The sequence below is a fragment of the Nicotiana tabacum genome, chromosome 11 (assembly GCF_000715075.1).
Source record: "Nicotiana tabacum cultivar K326 chromosome 11, ASM71507v2, whole genome shotgun sequence".
In the NCBI taxonomy this organism is placed as follows: domain Eukaryota; kingdom Viridiplantae; phylum Streptophyta; class Magnoliopsida; order Solanales; family Solanaceae; genus Nicotiana; species Nicotiana tabacum.
Window position 1 is genome coordinate 110,320,597 of NC_134090.1, and position 8,489 is coordinate 110,329,085.

General features: G+C 38.5%; 1 pseudogene; it reads right to left on the bottom strand.

Annotated features, from left to right (window-relative positions):
- Window positions 1-223: 223 nt before the first annotated feature.
- Window positions 224-6,944, bottom strand: LOC142165970 (putative xyloglucan endotransglucosylase/hydrolase protein 26; annotated as a pseudogene).
- Window positions 6,945-8,489: the final 1,545 nt, after the last annotated feature.

The window sequence follows — 8,489 nt, forward strand, 5'->3', positions numbered from 1 at the left end:
TATAATAAAACATCTCTTATATTGTATGCGTTGATCCGGTAATATAAAAGATTTACGGTTTCACTGACCGAATATTTAAACCAATATTCACTCAAAAGAATGGGTTACAAATTCTGGGTAAACAAGGAGTAGACATGAAATAAGAACATGAACCAGAAGAAAAAAAAATACATCTCAACTTTCTGCGTGAAATAGGATATGAGACAACTGGAATGTGAACTCGTTATTGATATTGAGGCTTAAAACATTCACTGGGCACCCGTTGAAGCGCTTAGTGTCTTTGCAGTAGTAGCGTGGCTCAGTTGATTGTATTGGGGAAGATGTATGCTGGTTGTTTAGTGATTGAGCAGCGCATTGGGTGATGCTACCTGGTCCAGTATCTGGCAATAAATGGAGCACTATTCCTGTCAATCCTATCAAGGCCACCTCTAGTTGCCCAGTTATCTGCATTCCAACCGCTGGAGTAAACTCCAATTGTCTGTGCATTTGGATAGGCAAATCCCTGGCTTTGGGTGCATAATGTTTGTGGAATATAACAACTTACACAACTACAGTGGGACTCCAGTGAATGGTGTAGTTATAGTAAGCGGTAGTTAGGTTAAACCATGGGTATAATTGCTGTTTCCTGCCTCCTACGCCTTAAGTGAAAATGTTAGTGTGGATAATATAGGGTTGTCCTAATACATTCCCTAGAAACTCAAAGTCGATCTCATCATGCTTGTCACCAGTGATTTTCTGTTGACTAGATAGCTGTGGAATCAATAAACAGATATTAGATACTTCATGTGTTGCACTATCTTATTCTACCGTCTAATTTTAAATTTATTCGTTGAGTAAACGATTATCATCGTCTATCAATTGTCAGGGAATGCTTTAGCATAATTGTTTATCTATATGATATATTATACCCTTCACATTTTACTGACTATAGTATTTTCTTAAAATCTTTATGAGAAGATCATGAAAGGATTATGGTTAATTGTTTGTTGCCTTTTTGAGCATCTAAGCTCACACTTACATAGTATGAAGTGATTGTTCTAGTAGAGTTACCAGGTACCAGTTTGATCAGTATTTTATAACGACCCAATCGGTCGTTTTGGGATTTAGCATTTTCGTCCAGTGATTGAGACTTTAAGTAGTTTCATATGATGCATTACGACTTGCATGTATGGTTGGTTTTGATTTTCAAGAAGTTTGGAATTGATTTGGAAGAGTAACGCTCAATTTGGAAGTTTTAAGCTGGAAGAGTTGACCAAGGTTTGACTTTTGAATAAACGGCCTAGGATTGGTGATTTGATGGTTCTAATAGATTTGTATGGTGATTTTGAACTTGGGCGTATTTGGATTTGGAGGTTCCTAGAAGGTTCTGACTTTATTTGCCAAAAATTGGTAATTTGAAGGCTTGACCTAGAGTTTACTTTGATGTAATCGGGTTCTTATTGGTGTTCCGGAATTTTAGATAGGTTCATTTACTTGATTGAAACTTGTGTGCCAAGTTTGGTGGCACTCCGAAGTGTCTAGGTATGATTCAGATGCTTAGTGGGAAGGATATAAGTTTATGAACTTAAGAGAGTTCAACATGTGATTTGGTCTTTGATTATTAGATGTGATATTTCTGAATGTGTTTTGAGACCTTGAATATGTCCGGGTAGTGTTTATGGACTTGTTAGGATAATAGAACGGGCTCCCAAGAGGTTCATGTGAGTTTTGAACAAGTTTAGGCATTTCGGCACTTTGATGATGTTCTGAAGCTTTTGAAGTGTGGAGGGCACTTTACAACCTTGAAGTAACTGAATCTAGCCTACATCTAATAGTTCTACATGAATCATCACTAGATTTAACATCAAAACATGAGATTGAACAAGTGAAATTTGAGATTTTCGTCTACAACTTAAGAGAGTGTATTTTGGGGTATTGGACATCGACTTGGACTTGGATTTCGAATCTAATTATATAATTGGACTCATGGGCTTGTGGGTAGTCGCGATCTACCCCTTGACTCGGATTTTGAACATGTGGGTCTGGATTAATTTTTGTTGACTTTTGAAAATTTGATTAAAAATCGAAGTTTTATTATTTGAGATTGTTTTCTATGACTTTATTTGACGTTATTGGGTTGTACTTGGCTAGATTCAAGCCGGTTGGAATTGGACTTTGACAATTTGGCATTTTCGGTTGATTTCTAGCTACCGTGTGAAGGTACGCCTCTTGTCTAACCTTGTTAAGAGGTAAAAACTTAGGATTGATTTGATTGCTATGTGCTTAAAGTATTGGGGATAGGGTATATGCAAGGTAGCGAGCGTATATGCATTTACCAAGTTTATATCATATCCGCGATAGAATTGAGATACTTTATGCCTTGTTTTGATTATGTACTCATCTTGATTCATGATTTGCTTAGATTATATGACTATATTCGCTCTCTTATTCATGCTAGAGATCATGCCTAGGTTTATGGTTGTTTATGAAGGCATGAGAGCCTATTCTTGAATTGCTTGAACTATCGGTAGTCATTTAGAAATTTCATAAGCACATATTCACATGACTATTATTAAGTCCTTGTGCATATTTTATCTATTAACTATTGGGCATATGCATATATTTTGTATATGGATACTTGAGCTGGACCGAGATTGTGGAATGTAAAGTTGTGCGGTTGAGATATAGTTATAGCACACAAGACATGATGAGTGAATATTTGATTATAAATGAGCTATAAACCTCCTTTTGCACGTGGATAAGGATCCGTCTCTCCAGAGTCAGGTGATTACCCATTTTACTTTGGGCCCTACGAGCGTGATCAATACATGGATTGTATATTGGGTTTAAGTGATACATGGATTTGTATCAGGTTTCAGTGATACATTGATTTTGTATCGGGTTTCAGTAATACATGAATTTTGTGCCGGGTTTTGGTGATACATGGATGGTGTATCGTGGTACATGGATCTTGTACCGACTATGGTAAGAGATAGAGTCTTGAGCATGAATAGACATCCTCGACTCATTTAAATGTTAGCTGTCGCATGTCACCTCTATATTCTAGTCGGGAGCCTCGAATACGTTGATTGAAGCATGCCATCTTTATATACCATATCAGAGTAGCGTTAACATTATCTCTTGAATTGAAAAAATATGCCTTATATCTTTCGGCTGTTTTATATCTCTGATACTTGTTGTTCATGAGGATATTTATTGTTTCGATTCTAACCTTTGTTATCTATATCTGTATTGCAAGTATCATGATGCCTATAGCCTCGCCACTACTTCTTCGAGATTAGATTTGATACTTACTGTCACGACTCAAAATCCCACCTCAAGGCCGTGATGCTAGACGAACTTGCTAAGCAAGTCAACTCACAAATAACAAATAAAGTCTATTTTTATTATTTAACAGAGATATATAACAATAAAAGATGGAAATAGATAGCATCTGATAAAAACCAAAGCATTGTCTAAACACGGCCAATACAATATGCCCAAGACTAGATGGTACAAGTACATGAGAAAACTACGGAAATGAGATCAAGTCTGTATATATGTCAAGCTGTCTGAAATACAAATAAATAGAAATATATAAAAGGGGCAGAGATTCGGTAACTGCCAAGAGATCCATGAAGTGAAGCTCACTCTAAGTCTCCGTGAAATCTCTTAGGTCACACCAGAGGATCTGCACAAAAAGATGTGCAGAAGCGTAGTATGAATGTACCACAATCAGCACTATGTAAGTATCAAGTCTAACATCGAAGAAGTAATGACGAGGCTAGATGTTTCCAAATACTTACCACACAAGTATAATAACATAATTTAACAACTGAACAATAAGTAACATCACGAATAACAAGAGTAACAACTATCAAAAGTTGAAAAGTTTTAAGCGTGCTTTTCTTGGACATAAATAACCATAACGCTGCTCAGATATCGAAATAAAAGATAACATGCTCAAATAACGGAGCGGGGACTCCGAATTAGCATATAAGGATGCCGAGTAACAATTAATAGTTAAAATAATATTTCTAAATGAGTCAACAATAAGAATGCATGCTCAACCGGTACAATATCCATGTACCCCGATAGACAATCCATGTATCAACATAATCCGATACATAATCCTTGTATCGATCCGGTATAAAATCCATGTACCCGACCACGCTCATAGGGCCCAAAGTAACATGGGTAATCACCTGATTCTAGAGGGACGGATCCAAATCCAAGTGCAAAGAGTGGTATAATAACATCCCTCATAAATCAATATCTGATTATCATGTCCAATGTGCTGTAACTGTACTTCATCCACATGCTTACTATGCCAAAAATTCTCAGTCCAAATCACGCACCCATATTCAAAATGAATGTATATGCTCAAGAATTACATATAAAAGGTGCACAAGGACTTAATAAATATCATGTGGATATGTGTTAACAAAATAATCTCTATGTGACTATGGATAATTATGCAATTTCACATATAAAGAATAAGTTCCCTTGCCTTCACAATTAATCATAAGCCTAGGCATGATTTCTAACATAAATAAGAGAGCAACGTAGTCCCATAAGTCAAATAAATCATTTAAAATTGAGCACGTAGACAAAACGAGGTGTATTATAATCCAATTCTACTCCGGTTGTAATATAAACTTGTTAAATGCATATACGCTCCATCATGTATATACACTAACCCCAACACCTTAAACACTCAGCAAACAAGTCAAATCCTAGAGGTTTCCCTTTTCACAATATTAGCCAAGAGATTCACCTCCACCCGGTAGCCTTAAAATCACCAAAGTTGCAAATTCCTCAAATATTCAACTCTAAATGGCTCGAATCTAGTTAAAACAACCTAATAACGTCAAATAAAGCTATAGAAATTGATTCCAAGTAATAGAGCTCAAATCTTATCAAATAACAAAAAATTGACAAAAAAGTCAACCTGGGCTCGCTTACTAGAACCCGAAAAAAGTCACAAATCCTGACTACCCATTCGAATGCAAATCCAAATAAATAAGTTTCATCCAAAACCAACTCCAAATCGGGGTTCAAATATCCATTTTTCACATTAGAGAAGTTTTGCCAAAACCCCAAAGTTTTCTCTCTTAGATTCACCAATCAAATGACAAAATCAAAGACAGAATCATGAATAATAATTAAATTCGAGTCAAGAACACTTACCCAATCCAAGTGGGAGAATATCGCCTAAAAATCGCCTCAATATGAGCTCTGAATCTCAAATATGATAAAATGAGCTCAAAGTTCTGAAAAGGACAACTTATAATTCTGCCCGGTTATACTCTTCGCGAATGCAGCCCATCCCTTGCATTCGCGAAGCACAACCAACTCCATCCCCAAAAATACCTTTCGCAATCGCGGTCTGCTACCCGCGAACGCGATGCACAAGGTCCAATGGCCTACACGAACGCCGATGCCCATGTCGCAAACCCGAAGACCAAATGCTTGGCCAACTCCCAGCCTTCCTTACGTTGCGAATGCGATGCCCATGTCGCGAACATGAAGGCCAACTGCCTCACCTATCGGAAACGTGACCCCAATGTCGCGAACGCAAAGAAGAAAACATCTCTCCACGGAATAAGCCTTCATGATCGCAAGACCTGCTCTGCAATCGCGAAGCACACCAGACACCAACAAATCTTCAGTAATACGACCAAGCTCGAAATGATTCGAAATCCATCCAAAACGTTCTGAGCCCCTCGAGACCTCATCCATACATACCAACCAGCCCCAAAACATAACACAGGCCTACTTGAGGTCTCAAATCACACAAAGTAATATCTAAGTACAAATCGCACCTCAATTCAAGCTTAATGTACTAATCAACTTCCAACTTTCAAAAATCATCCTAAAGCATGCCTAACAAACTCAGAATAACCCAAAATTTTGCACACAAGTCACATATGACAAAATGAACCTATTCCAACCTTCAGAACAAAAATCCGAATTTGATCACCTCGAAGTCAACCCTAGTCAAAACTATGAACTCCCTAATCATACATATTGCCAACTTTTGGAAAATAGCACCCAAACATTCTAGGAACCTCCAAATATACGCGTAAGTCAAAAATCACCATACAAACCTATTGATCATTGAAACACCTTTCCGTGGTCGTTTTGACAAAAAGTCAAACCTCGGTCAACTTTTATAACTTAAGCTTCCACAAATGACATAAGTGTTCCAAATCACTCCCAAATCTAAACCAATCAACCCCGCAAGTCAAAAAATAACAAACAAACATACAGTATACACCAAATAGTGGAGCGAGGCTCAAATACACAAAATGATCGGCCGGGTCATTACATTCTCCCCCTCCTAAACAAATGTTCATCCTCAAACTAGTTTAGAAACATACTTGTAATGTCGAAAAAATGTAGATATCTGCTCTGCATATCATGCTCGGTCTCCCAAGTCGCATCCTCAACCGATTGACTTCTCCACTGAACCTTCACCGATGCAATATCCTTCGACCTCGGCTTCTGAACCTGCCTGTCCAAAATGGCCACTAGTTCCTCCTCATAAGACAAGTTCTCATCCAACTGCATCGAAGGGAATCTAATGCATGTGATTGATCGTCATGGTACTTCCGAAGCATGAAAACATGAAACACCGGATGAACTCCCCATAAGTTGGGTGGCAAAGCAAACCTGTAAGCCACCTCACCCACACTCCCCAAAACCTCAAATGGACCAATGTACTGAGGGCTCACCTTGCCCTTCTTCCCGAATCTCATCATGACTTTCATAGGAGAAACTCTGAGAAGAACCCTCTCACCCTCCATGAAATCCACATTACGAACCTTGCTATTGGCATACCTCTTTTGTTTAGACTGCGATGTATGAAGCAGCTCATGAATCAACTTCACCTTCTGCAAAGCATCATGAACTAGATCAGTGTCCAACAACCTAACTTTCCAAGGCTCAAACCAACCAACCATAGAACGACATCGCCTCCCATATAAGGCCTTATACGGGGCCACCTGGATGCTCAACTAGTAGTTGTTGTTGTAGGAAAACTTTGATAACAGTAGAAACCGATCCCACTATCCTCCGAAATTAATGACATAGACTCTCAACATATCCTCCAAAATATGAATGGTCCGCTCGGACTACCCGTCCGTTTGAGGATAAAATGTTGTACGCAACTCAAACTGCATGCCCAACTCACACCACATTGCTCTCCAAAAGTATGATGTAATTGAGTGCCTCAATCCAAGATAATAGACATAGACACACTACGCAGGGGAACAATCCCTTTAAGATAAATCTGAGCTAACTGCTTAGAAGTGTAGGAATTCATGCTTGGAATGAAATGTGTAGACTTGGTCAGACTATCCATAATGACCCACACAACATCAATTCTCCTCAAGATTCCATGGAAACCCAACCACAAAGTCCATAGTGATACATTCCCATTTCCACTCCAGTATATCTAACCTGTGAAGCAAACCACCCGATATACTTGACCTACTAACATTCAAACATAGTGAAACAAGCTCAATGATGTCCTTCTTCATCCTTCTCCACTAATAATGCTTCTTCAAATTACAATACATCTTTGTAGCAGCTGGTGAATAAAATACTGTGAACTGTGAGCTTCCTCGTGAATCAACTCCCTAAAACCATCCACCTTAGGAACACAGATCTGACCCTGAAGGCTAAATACTCATCATCACCAATAGTCATCTCTTTAGAACCACCTCGCTGTACCGTATCCTTAAGGACAAACAAGTGGGGATCATCATACTGTCAAGCCTTAATGTGCTCAAACAAAGACGATTGTGACACCATACAAGCAAGCACCCTGCTAGGCTCTGACATGTCCAACCTCACGAATCTTTTGGCCGAAGCCTAAACATCCATAGCTAACTGTCACGCCATAAAATCCGAGGAGCGAGACCGGCGCTCAACCGAGTAAACCCGACTGAGCAAGCATGTTAGGTTTCATACTACCCAAATTCATCTTTGAATAAAGAGGAAATGTACACCATTAATCAAATTCTATAAACATGTCATTAACAATTCCATTTTATTTCCATTAACAACTTCGTTCACAATTTTTAAGATATTACAAGTTTTACACATCATTACCAAACATCAATATTTTCACTTTAATTCAGATACCCGACACTACCCACAACCTGTCTACGGAGCCTCTAAATACAACTGAAGAGTTAATATGAAAATGCCGGCAACAAGGTTCCAACTACACCTCAAATACAATGTACATGATAAACAGATGAAACAGGACCCCGAAACGAAGTGGGGCTCACCAAGTCAACTAAAAGGATGATGCGGCACTAGCTGCGACCAACACTGTCTGCTATAGAAACACCTACATCCATTTAAAGACATAGCGCCCCCGGCAAAAGGGACGTTAGTGCCATCGAATAGCACTAGTATGTATAAGTAAACACCATCTAGTTAGAAAGAACTTTCATACAAGAGTAAAGAGGAAATCGTAAAGACAACAAAGTTTCAAA